This window comes from Aquarana catesbeiana, linkage group LG03, assembly GCF_042186555.1.
Source record: "Aquarana catesbeiana isolate 2022-GZ linkage group LG03, ASM4218655v1, whole genome shotgun sequence".
Lineage (NCBI taxonomy): Eukaryota > Metazoa > Chordata > Amphibia > Anura > Ranidae > Aquarana > Aquarana catesbeiana.
The window spans coordinates 439,164,864-439,177,090 of NC_133326.1; the positions used below are offsets into that span (position 1 = coordinate 439,164,864).

General features: G+C 44.5%; 1 protein-coding gene and 1 pseudogene across 2 annotated transcripts in view; both read left to right on the forward strand.

Moving 5' to 3' along the window:
* SEC24A (SEC24 homolog A, COPII coat complex component) overlaps nt 1-12,227 on the forward strand; it is a 233,736-nt gene that overhangs the window by 157,235 nt on the left and 64,274 nt on the right. The gene's annotated exons all lie outside the window — the stretch shown is intronic.
* Nucleotides 4,395-4,513, forward strand: LOC141135828 (5S ribosomal RNA; annotated as a pseudogene).

The following is a 12,227-nucleotide window of genomic DNA, read 5'->3' on the forward strand; positions in this document are numbered from 1 at the left end:
ATGAAAAACTTTTTTCAGTCTGTTTTTATCTGGAGTGCAAAAAATAAAAACCGCAGTGGTGATCAAATACCACCAAAAGAAAGCTCTATTTGTGGGGAAAAAAGATACAAAATTTAGTTGGGTACAACATGCCCGCGCAATTGCCATTCAAAACGCGACAGCTCTGAAAGCTGAAAATTTGCCTGGGCAGGAAGGGGGTGAATGTGCCCTGTATTACAGTGGATTCAAACCCATGTGGGCATGCTTCATGATCTAAGCAGTGCATGCTATAACTAAACTGCTAATACTTGTATTGCTGTACGAAAATCCTTTTAGACTCCTTATTTTCCATTCTTTGTTAGTCGATTACGTGACCTTTATCCTTCGTCAATGTAGCAACTGAGAAATCTGTGTGTGGAGTATATTTTCAGCGTGTGCTGCCCCACTACAGTGTGTTTTCACTTTTACACAGTACCTGGCAGATCCAAATGGTGCTCAGACACACACACTGTATAGCTTTATTTGTTTATTAAAATAATAAGCACAATATATTTATCTGCTCTGTGGAATGACTTTGCACAGGGTAGCCCCCAACATCCTTTTCTGGGGTCCCCTGCCGGCGCTCTCAGTTGCTTGCTATGGGGGCATTTGTGTGGGCTTGCTCCCCAGCCAGACTATGTGTGTGTGTGTCCCACTCCCTCCTCATAGGATTTGATTGACAACAGTAGGTACGTATTTGGGGGAGGATGGATCTGGGGTAGAGGTGAACATGAAAGTTTTTTTTTTTTTTTTTTTTTTTTTTTTGGGGGGTTTTTTTATGCCTAAAGTGAAGTTTACTTTAATTTCAGTTTTAAGTCCTACTGGGTCTCTTTTTCAAGATTAACTACCAGTACTTTAGCACAGCTCTCGTATTTCATGCCACTTCCCACCACTTCCAGGACATCATATGACATCATTGACTTTGGGTGGGGATATCTGAATGATGCCTGCAGCTGCAGGCATCATTCAGATATCATCTTTTCTTATCGTACATCACAGGACACAGAGCCATAGTAGTTACTATGTGGGTTATAGGCCACCTTCAGGTGATGGACACTGGCACACCCTAAGACAGGAAGTCCACTCCCTATTTAACCCCTTCCACTACTGTGAGTACCTCAGTTTTTTCGCCATTGTTTAAGTTGGTCACAAGTAAAGATGTGCTGTGCTGAGCTCCACTGGAGCAATCCTTGCTGGGGCTAGCTATGCAGCCGGATCCATTCAAAGTGTCTTTTAGGCTGAATTGAATGGTACCTGAGCATTGTGTTAGAAGAAACGAGGTTTTACCTGTAACACTTCTCTTTTTAGAGAGCTGGACCCCGGGATCCAGTACTTTGGTATTCTAGAGCCATAAAGTTTTACTCGCTGGGGGCTAATACAGGGCCAGGAGTGTGGGTTCCCCGAGGGTCCCCGGTTCCTGAAGGTTTAACGGAACCCGCCGTGAAGGGTGAAGATTGGGTCTGTTGGTTTTTACCACAGAAAACCCTGTGGCGGGAAAGGTAAGTGGAGTTTTTCTAAGAAATTTTTCTTATGAAATGTCTCCTTTTAAAAAGTAAAATGTTGTCATGCCTAAGTGTCACCACTGGGGGCTGTATGGAGCACGTACCTTCTCATGCTTTGCTCAGAGATCACACTGTGTCACAGAAGCAGCAGGGTTTTTTCCTCCAGCTAGCAGGCAGACCTCCGGTAAGTTCGGGGGGATTTTGCTTCACCAGACACCCCCCACCTGGGCTGAACTCTCCCCCTCTTCATGAGGCTGATCAGTGATGCCGGTTTCTTCTTTCACGGCCCCTAGCACGGCGGCGGCTTTCAGGTCTCTTCCTCGCCATCCCTCCCACACAAGCCGATCCCGGAGGATCAGATGCCCGCGCTCGCGTGGGAAAACTTTTTTTTTTGAAAGAAGGGGGGCGTGATGCAACGGAGGGGGCGGGGCTTAGTGTGGCATTGGCATCCTCCAACGCCGGCGCGGGAGTGTGTTGTAAAAACTCCATTTGTGCTGGTTGCAAGTTGTCGGAGTGACACGAGAGCTAAGAAGGGCATGAAAGGGGTTTGGTGAGACAGGCATTTCCTATTTGATACATTTACTATTTGCATCAGGCTGCGCATTAATAGCAACGGGAGTGGCTGAATTATTGTTCAAGTAGTCGATGCGATTTCTTCTGATAGTACCTCTGCTTTTGTGCATCGGGCTAAGGTCAGAAGGGGGGGTTGAAACACCCTCAAAAAAATGGTTAAAAGGATCTCCCTCAAGCTCTGGAAGCCCTACTCCTCTCTACAATGGCATCCTCTGCTGAGAAGGGGTGGCTGGTCAGAGTGAGCATCGGGGCCATGAAATGTTTGTAGCTGTTTTCAACACTGCAGCCTGTTTGTTACTAAAAAGGTCTTTTTTTCCTCAGCCATGATAGGATTGAAAAAAAAAAAAGGTTAGAGGCTTAATCGCATCCCAGTGTGGGACAAAATGCAACAGGTTCTCTTCCATTACCCAGGACCCTCAAACTGAGGAACTAGGGGCAGGAGAAGATGAATTCCCTCAGGGGACCATGGTGAGGCTAATGACTCCTCTTCTGAGGTGTCAAATACGGGTGGATCTGCTTTCACAATCTGTAAGATTGATGGTGCAATTTCTTGCTGAATGGTCCGCTGCACATTTTATGTAACCTTAACTGAGTGTTTGGGTTTGCTAAAGCCTCCTCAAGCTGTGCATGCCTTTCCTGTCTATTCATTGCTGGAAAAGCTTTTTTGTATCTTGGTGGATCACCCAGATAAGCATTTTTTTCAATCCTAAAAAGTTTTTTCACACTTTTATCTTATGGTGGGGAAAATTTGCTCAAAGTGGGGTATACCAGCAATTAACGCTGCTATATAGCCTCTGGGAATAAGAGTTTGATTTGGAATTCCTATTATTAAAAAAAAATAAATAAAAACACTTTTTTTCTCTGGCAGATTGAGTGTCTCAGCCTGCACTGATAGTAATTGGTTAATCGTCGAGAGACCAGTTTAAACAGGTGTTCAAGGTTATCCTGCTCAGCAGGTTCAGGATCTGGCAAGCTACTAGTAGCTTTATGTTTGCAATAGTTGCTATGAAAGATTCTATCCTTCAGCCTTCGCTGAGCACCATGCAAGAAGCTCCTGGCTAGTCTTCCTTTTGCGGTAGCTATTTGGGGATGATTTGGGTAATACATCCAAAGAAATTCTAGTGGAAAAAGTACCCCTTTGCCATTTAAAAAAAGGAGTAAATGTATTTTCATTATAAAAACTCCAGGCAGTCACAATGGCCTCCGCCATCAAGTTCAAAAGGTAATCCTCAGGGTCAACCCCAGGGACAAAAGAGGTCTTGGGGGAGGAAACCTACAAAATACTGAAACCTCCTTATGAGGAGGCGCCCATGCTTGCTCGAATAGGGGGAATTCTTCTGCAGTTCTCAAGGATCTGGCAGGAAGAGTGTCGAGACAGATGGGGGACTTCCTCAATAGCTCCAAGGTACAAACTGGAGTTCCGAGAGTTCCCGTCTCCTCGTTTTCTCAGATCAAAGGATCCAGAGAAAAAGAGGTCTTTCTCTCAAGCATTGGACCATCTTTTGGCAAAAGATGATCATGGTGGTCCCCATGTAAGAGCAGAGGTTGGTGTTTGGTTTAAACCTTTTTTTCCAAAACCGAATGGACATTCTGGATCTCAAAAATCTAAATTCAATTCCTGAATATAACCACTCTTTTTTCGCATGGAGCCAATCCAATCAGTTCTCTCCATCCTACAAGGAGGAGAGCTTCTGGCGTCAATCGACATCAAAGATGCTTACCTCCCATGTGCCTATTTCTTCACTCAAAAGTAATATATACTTTTCAAGGTGGAAAATCTTCATTTTCAGTGTGTAGCTCTGCTTTTCGGTCTAGCTACTGCACCTTGAGTGTTTACAAAGGTTCTGGCCCCTCTTCTAGCCAGATTAAGGGCCCAAGGTATAACGATTATGATTTACCTAGACGATCTGTTCTTGATAGACCAGTCGGTAGCCCGCTTAGACCAAAGTATGGTCACCACATTTAACTACCTAGAATATCTAGGTCGGATTCTCAACCTAGAAGAAATCTTCTTTAAAACCATGAAGTAGGCTAAAATACTTGGGTTTGATCATGGATACACCCAGAGAAGGGTATTCTTGCCCCAGGCAAAGATCAGCGCCAAAAAAGGAACTGATTCAGGTGGTCGAAGCAAGATGAATTCTTCTATTCAGCTTTGCATGAGGTTGTTGGGAAAGACGGTGGCTTCATTCAAGACTGTTTCCTTATGCTCAGTTTCAGTCAAGACTGCTGCAAAACGGTATCCTATCGGCTTGGAACAAAGGGTTCAAGCTCTAGATTCCCAATGTGTCTGACTCCAAAGCCTATGGCCACATCACCCTGAAAGCGCCTGATCTCGTCAGATCTTGGAGGCTAAGCAGGGTCAGGCCTGGTTAGTGCCTGGATGGGAGACCACCTGGAAATACCAGGTGCTGTAGGCTGGGTGCGCCAGAGCCTCAGTTTATGGTTAATAACCAAAAACTTGCAAAGGGGAAAATCCTTCCTTCAGTTACCTGGGAAGTGGTAACAACATATGCCAACCTTTTTTGGGTTGGGGAGCAGTCCTGGAAGATGCAACTGTCCAAGAGAAGTGGCCCAGATCTGAAATGGCCTTGCCCATTAACATTCTAGAATTTCAGGCAGAGCGCTTGGTCCTGAGGGCCTGAATGTTCAGTTTATGGAATTGTCCTGCCAGAATTCAATCTGACAATGCCACAGTAATGGCCTATATTAATCACCAAGGGGGCACAAGAAGTTGTGCTGCCCAGAGAGAGGTGAATCCTATCCTATCTTGGGCAGAAAACAATGTACTTTGCCTATCGGCAGTCTTCATTCCAGGAATAGAAAATTGGCAGGTGGACTACTTGAGTCGCCAGCAGTTGTACCCGGGAGAATGGTTCCTTCACCCTGATATCTTCATGTCAATATGTCAAAGATGGGGAATCCCAGACGTAGATCTGTTTGTGTCCAGGTTTAACAAAGAAAACGACAACTTTGTGTCAAGAACAAAGGATCCGCTAGCATGCAGAACAGATGCCTTGCTATTCCCGTGGAATCGGTTCTCACTGATTTATGCATTCCCTCCTATTCTGCCTGCGTCCACGACTTCTTCGCAGGATCAAGAAGGAAGGGAAGTCGGCGATTCTTGTGGCCCAGGAAATCTTGGTATGCAATGATCGTAAAGATGGCGGTAGGGGATCCATGGACCCTACCGCCACGGCCAGACCTTCTCTCGCAAGGTCCGGTATTCCATCCTACTTTGCCAACGCTAAATTTAATGGTTTGGCTATTGAGACCCACATTCTGGAGAAGCATGGGCTGTCAGGTTCAGTGGAGTCTACCCTGGTTAATGCAAGAAATACGGCCTGCAGAGTCATTTATTATAGAGTCTGGAAGGCATATGTCTCCTGGTGTGAATCCAGGGGTTGGCACCCCAGGAAATATATCATAGGTAGAATCCTTGACTTTCTACTGATGGGATTAGAAATAAAGCCAGTCTTGAGTACCATCAAGGACCAGGTTTCGGCCTTATCGGTATTTTTTCAGCGACCACTTGCTTCACACTCTTTCGTTCGTAGCTTTATTCAGTGGGTAACGTGGCTTAAAACCTCCGGTTAAGTCACCCCTGAACCCTTGGGACTTGAATTTAGTCCTGTAGGCATTACAGAAACAGCCTTTTGAGCCGATACGACATATTCCCTTGATCCTTTTTGACAAGGAAACTAGTTTTGCTGGTAGCCATATATACTGCAAGAACGGTATCAGATTTGGCTGCTCTTTCTTATAAAGAGCCATATTTAATCATTCACAAGGATAAGGTTGTATTGTGTCCTGATCCTAATTTTCTACCTAGGGTAGTCTCAGGTTTTCATTTAGGAGAAGAACAACAATGGCGCCACTCTAAGTGCAGTATTTAAAAGCAAATTTAATACATCTTTAAAATCAAGTACTCACAAGGGTGCATGTAAACAGGCGTGTAGAAAATAAGTTGATAGTGCCAGGTGTCCCAGGTAAGGTGTCCAGTCACATCGTGTGATGGCGTTCTGCTTCATATGACAGGCTGCGCTGCTGTATGCTTGCTGTATCCTGCCGCTGGAACGCACTGTTTTCGATCCGGGGAACAGGGTCACTTCCGGGTCCGTACGGGGATAAACAGATAGGCGACGCGTTTGCGGAGCTACGCTCCTTCCTCAGGCCTAACGTGACCTGTGATTGGTCACAAGCTAATGTAGTCTATGATGGGCCTTGATTGGAGGGGAAAAACATCCATCAAACTCAGGCATAGAGCTGTGTGCTGCAGCTACGTGCTGACGTGTCAAATAAGGAGGTGGATGTAATAATGTTTGTGTCTCTGCTCTTTGACAAATCTTAATAAACCAGCGCTATATGTATATATGAGAAAAAACGGGGGGGTTTTTTTATTTGTATATTATTTTCTGTTGATGTGGTACTGGAGATGGGTATATGAAATTATACGTGACTGATGCATAATTTCCAGATCATATTTGTAAAATATGAGTTGCAGTGGGGGAAATATAAGCATAATATATATGCCCGCTTTGATGTATGGACACACTTGTGTATTTTCTAATAAGAAATAATAGTAAAGGAAAGAGTGTACTAACTGGCTTGGAAGTGGTGCTCGAGTAAAACATAATAACAGCCAATATAGCATCACACCAGGAAAGAACTTACATTGTGGTAATTCAAGGATGCCCAACACAAACCTAAAGGTTGGAAAGACGGGTATGTTGGAGGTGTCCAACAGCCAACGAGAGGGACTAGGAGAAAGGTCAGATGAGGCTGCTCGTCTCTATCTCCTCGTTGAGCCCTCCAGGGGCCAGAGAGTCAAGGATATATATCCAGTACGTTTCCCTCTGGCAGAGACGTTTGAAACGCTCCGCCAGTGGGAACGTACCGGGGATGGACTCAATAATCCAGACTTTAAGGCCTGATGAAGAATGATCATGTTTTTTAAGGAAATGGAGGGGAACACTATGATGGTCATCTCCTGCCTCAACGAGGCGGCGGTGCTCACCAAACCTCTTTCTCAAAGTGCGTATGGTGCGGCCTACATAATATAACCCACATGGACAAGTCAGGCAATAAATAACAAACTCTGTAGAACAGTTGTAAAAGTTGCTGATCTGGTATGTCTGACCTTTGTTGGTGAATTCCTTTTGACCATGGTGAACATGACTGCATGTGAGGCACAATTTTTTGCGACACTGATACATTCCAATTAGGGGAATAAGACAGGGTAATGTTGTTTTGGAACTTTGTTGCCCTTTGTATTTACTGGGTGCTACCAGATTTTTAATGTTCCTGGTCTTACGATACGTAAACTTTGGTTTGGAAGTGATTGTGGATTTTAAATGTGGATCCTGACGAAGAATCGACCAGTGTTTGGCGAAGATGCGTTCCATAGCTTTATATCTAGAATGGAACTGAGTCACAAAACGGACAGGCTGTGCTTCAGGTTGAATGGTATCACTGGCAGATGTGGAAGGTTCTGACAGATAGAAATCAAATGCTTCGTTTATGAGTTTAGGTGGAAAAGCTTTGTCCATAAACTTTTGTTTTAAAAGGGACCCTTCCGTGATGTAGTCCGATTGTCTAGTGCAATTTCTACGTAGGTGACAAAACTGGCTCTTAGGGATGTTTGCAATCCATCTGGGATGATGGCAGCTCTGGTGGTGCAAAAAAGAATTGCCAGCTGTCGGCTTAGTGTAGTTTTTGGCCAGTATTTTGCCGTCTTGGTGGAAAAGTAAAAGATCAAGAAATGCAAGTTGGGACCGATCATGTTCTGAAGTGAAAGTGAGGCCATACTCATTGTTGTTACAATGTGTGATGAAGTCTGTAAAAAGGGGCTCTGGGCCATCCCAAATGACGATGTCGTCGATGTACCTCCCATAAAAAACTATATGGGAGGTAAAGGGATTATTGAGCCAGATGTAATTGGCCTCCCAGTACCCCATGGTTAGATTAGCATAGCTGGGTGCGAAGTTGGCACCCATAGCTGTGCCCTTTGTTTGGAGGTAGAAATCGCCATCGAATTCAAAATAGTTATGGGTCAGGCAGAATTCTGTAGCCTCTAGAATGAACTCTGCCTGACCTGGATTGAGCATGGGATCAGAGGAAAGGAAGCTGGCAATAGCTCTCAGTCCTATATGGTGTGGAATTGAGGTATACAACGAACTTACATCCAAGGAGGCCCAGGAGTAAGTGGGCTCCCATGTGTAGTGTTCCAACTGTTGCATAAGATGGAATCCATCACGAATGTAAGAGGGGAGACTGGTTGCGAGTGGCTGTAGAAACTGATCTATATATTGAGAAAAGGAACTGGTGATGCTATCCATAGCCGCAACTATGGGTCGGCCTGGTGGATTCTGGATACTCTTATGTATTTTAGGGATATGATAAAAATATGGGGTGGAGAAATATGGCCGATTAAAAAAAGCATACTCATGTTTTGAGATGATGTCATTGCTTTTAGCTCTGTCTGTAAGTATTTTGACTTCTGTGGTGAAGCTTGACAAAGGATCACAGCGCAGTTTACGGTATGTGCTGTCGTCTGACAGGAGACGGCGGGCTTCAGCCAGATATTCACTGCGATCTTGGACCACAATGCCTCCGCCTTTGTCCGCCGTCTTGATGACTATATTATGATTGTCAGTAAGATTTTTTAGGGATGATTTTTCTAGAGGAGTGAGATTAGAATGATCAGGTTTTCATTTAAACCAGGATATTGTTCTACCTTCCTTTTTTTTCCCAGAACCCGGTTCTGCGGAAGAGAAGTCACTACATTTTCTTGATGTGGTGAGAGCAGTCAAAATCTATTTAAGAATCTGTTCAGATTCGAAAAACAGATGTTTTTTGTTTGTGTTGCCTTAAGGTCCGAAAAGAGGACAGGCAGCATCAAAATCTACTATTTCTAAATACACATAGCGGAGGAGAGCAAAAAAAATCCCAAGAAATTCTTTAAGTATGTAAACAGTAAAAAAGGGAGGACAGACCATATTGGCCCCATAAAGAATGAGGAAGGACATCTGGTTACAAAGGATGGGGAGATGGCAAAGGTATTGAATTTATTCTTCTCCTCAGTCTTCACGAGTGAATCGGGGGGCTTCAGTAACCAAAACTGCAGTGTTTATCCTCATGACACAACACAGGAAGCACCTACATGGTTAACAGAGGACGGAATTAAAATTAGACTTGAGAAACTTAACATTAATAAATCACCGGGACCAGATGGCTTGCATCCGAGGGTACTTAGGGAACTCAGTCAGGTGATTGCCAGACCGTTGTTCCTAATTTTTACAGACAGTCTATTGACTGGAATGGTACCAGCTGATTGGAGAAAAGCCAATGTAAAAAGGGCCCAAAAAACATCCCTGGGAATTACAGACCAGTTAGCCTAACATCAATAGTATGTAAACTCTTGGAGGGGATGATAAGGGACTATATACAAGATTTTAGTAATAAGAATGATATCATTAGCAGTAATCAGCATGGATTCATGAAGAATCGTTCTTGCCAAACCAATCTATTAACCTTCTATGAGGAGGTGAGTTGCCATCTAGATAAAGGAAGGCCCGTAGACGTGGTGTATCTGGATTTTGCGAAAGCATTTGACACAGTTCCCCATAAACGTTTACTGTACAAAATAAGGTGCGTTGGCATGGACCATAGGGTGAGTACATGGATTGAAAACTGGCTACAAGGGCGTGTTCAGAGGGTGGTGATAAATGGGGAGTACTCAGAATGGTCAGGGGTGGGTAGTGGGGTTCCCCAGGGTTCTGTGCTGGGACCAATCCTATTTAATTTGTTCATAAACGACCTGGAGGATGGGATAAACAGTTCAATCTCTGTATTTGCAGACGATACTAAGCTAAGCAGGGCAATAACTTCTCCGCAGGATGTGGAAATCTTGCAAAAAGACCTGAACAAATTAATGGGGTGGGCGACTACATGGCAAATGAGGTTCAATGTAGAAAAATGTAAAATAATGCATTTAGGTGGCAAAAATATGAATGCAATCTATACACTGGGGGGAGAACCTCTGGGGGAATCTAGGATGGAAAAGGACCTGGGGGTCCTAGTGGATGATAGGCTCAGCAATGGCATGCAATGCCAAGCTGCTGCTAATAAAGCAAACAGAATATTGGCATACATTAAAAGGGGGATCAACTGCAGAGATAAAACGATAATTTTCCCGCTCTACAAGACTCTGGTCCGGCCGCACCTGGAGTATGCTGTCCAGTTCTGGGCACCAGTCCTCAGGAGGGACGTACTGGAAATGGAGCGAGTACAAAGAAGGGCAACAAAGCTAATAAAGGGTCTGGAGGATCTTAGTTATGAGGAAAGGTTGCGAGCACTGAACTTATTCTCTCTGGAGAAGAGACGCTTGAGAGGGGATATGATTTCAATTTACAAATACTGTACTGGTGACCCCACAATAGGGATAAAACTTTTTCGCAGAAGAGAGTTTAATAAGACTCGTGGTCACTCATTACAATTAGAAGAAAAGAGGTTTAACCTTAAACTACGTAGAGGGTTCTTTACTGTAAGAGCGGCAAGGATGTGGAATTCCCTTCCACAGGCGGTGGTCTCAGCGGGGAGCATTGATCGCTTCAAGAAACTATTAGATAATCACCTGAATGACCGCAATATACAGGGATATGTAATGTAATACTGACACATAATCACACACATAGGTTGGACTTGATGGACTTGTGTCTTTTTTCAACCTCACCTACTATGTAATTAAATGGATTCGACAAGTGATTGTTCAAGCTTAAGGTTTAAGGAGGAAAGTTCCACCTTTTCATATTAAAGCACACCCCACTAGGGCTGTTAGTGCTTCGTGGGTGTGCATAACCAAGCTTCCATGGTTCAAATCTACAAGGCCTCAACTTGGTCTTCAGTCCATACATTTACCCAAATTTATCAGGTGAATGTGTAAAGGCATGAGAATATCTCCTTTGGGCGTAGTGTGCTGCAGGCAGCAGTATAACTACTCTAGTCTCATGTTGCCCTAATTCTGTTGTGTCTCCCTCCCCTCAGTTGGCATTGCTATGGGACATCCCACCTAGTAACTACTATGGCTCTGTGTACCATGATGCACGATAAGAAAATAGGATTTTTATAACAGCTTACCTGTAAAAGCCTTTTCTTTGAAGTACTTCACGGGACACAGAGGTCCCGCCCCTCTTTTTAGTATACACGTGTATTGCTTTGCTACAAAAACATCAGCACGTCCAGCGTGCTCAGACGCTCACATTGCTGGCTGCATGGCTTAAGAGGCACACTTTACAGGTGCACACAGCCTTTGGAGGGACACAGAGCTGACGGTCGCACGTAAGGTGGGACACAGGCATTCTCCTAGGCAGCATTTACTAAGGAAACATCAGACTGGGCATTTGGTAGCAGGGCTTTTTGCTGGACTACATCGCTCAGCAGTCAGTGTTCATTTTGTGATACCTCCACCTTGTTTCTTTGCACTATGGGTAGAAGAGGTTCAAATACCCCAAGAACCAGAGGCTCTAGGGGATCGCCTTCAGGTTCTGAGGATCCCCTTTCTGCAGCATCCCCCCCCCCTGAGGGGCCAGGGACGGCTAGCCAGGGAGAGCCGTTGGGGTCAGGGGCTACACCTGCTTCTGGCACTTCAGCCCCTATATACATTACACAGGAGGTTTTTTCCTCAACCATTAATGGATTAGAGAAAAGATTAATGGCTGTGATCACATCTTCACTCAGTGGAAGAAAACGCACTAGGCCTTCCTCTGTTTCCCAGGACCCTCAGGCAGGCTCTGGGATAGGGGAGAAGAATCCCTTTCAGAGGATCGGGATGGGACGGATGATTCCTCTTCGGAGGAATGAGGTGGAGAGGGACCCTCTTCGGCTTCCCAGGAGGAGAAGGTCTTAGCACAGATCCTTGCTGGATTGGTCCGCTCCACATTTAAGTTGCCGTATCTGAATCCGTTAAAGAACCCTCTTCTTCTTTGGGGTCACTGAAACCTCCTCAAACAGCACATGCTTTTCCTGTTCATAAATTACTTGAAAAGCTCCTTTTATTCTGAGTGGGATCACCCAGATAAATGTTTTTTTTCCACCGAAAAAGTTTTCAACACTTTTTATCCTATGAAAGAAAAG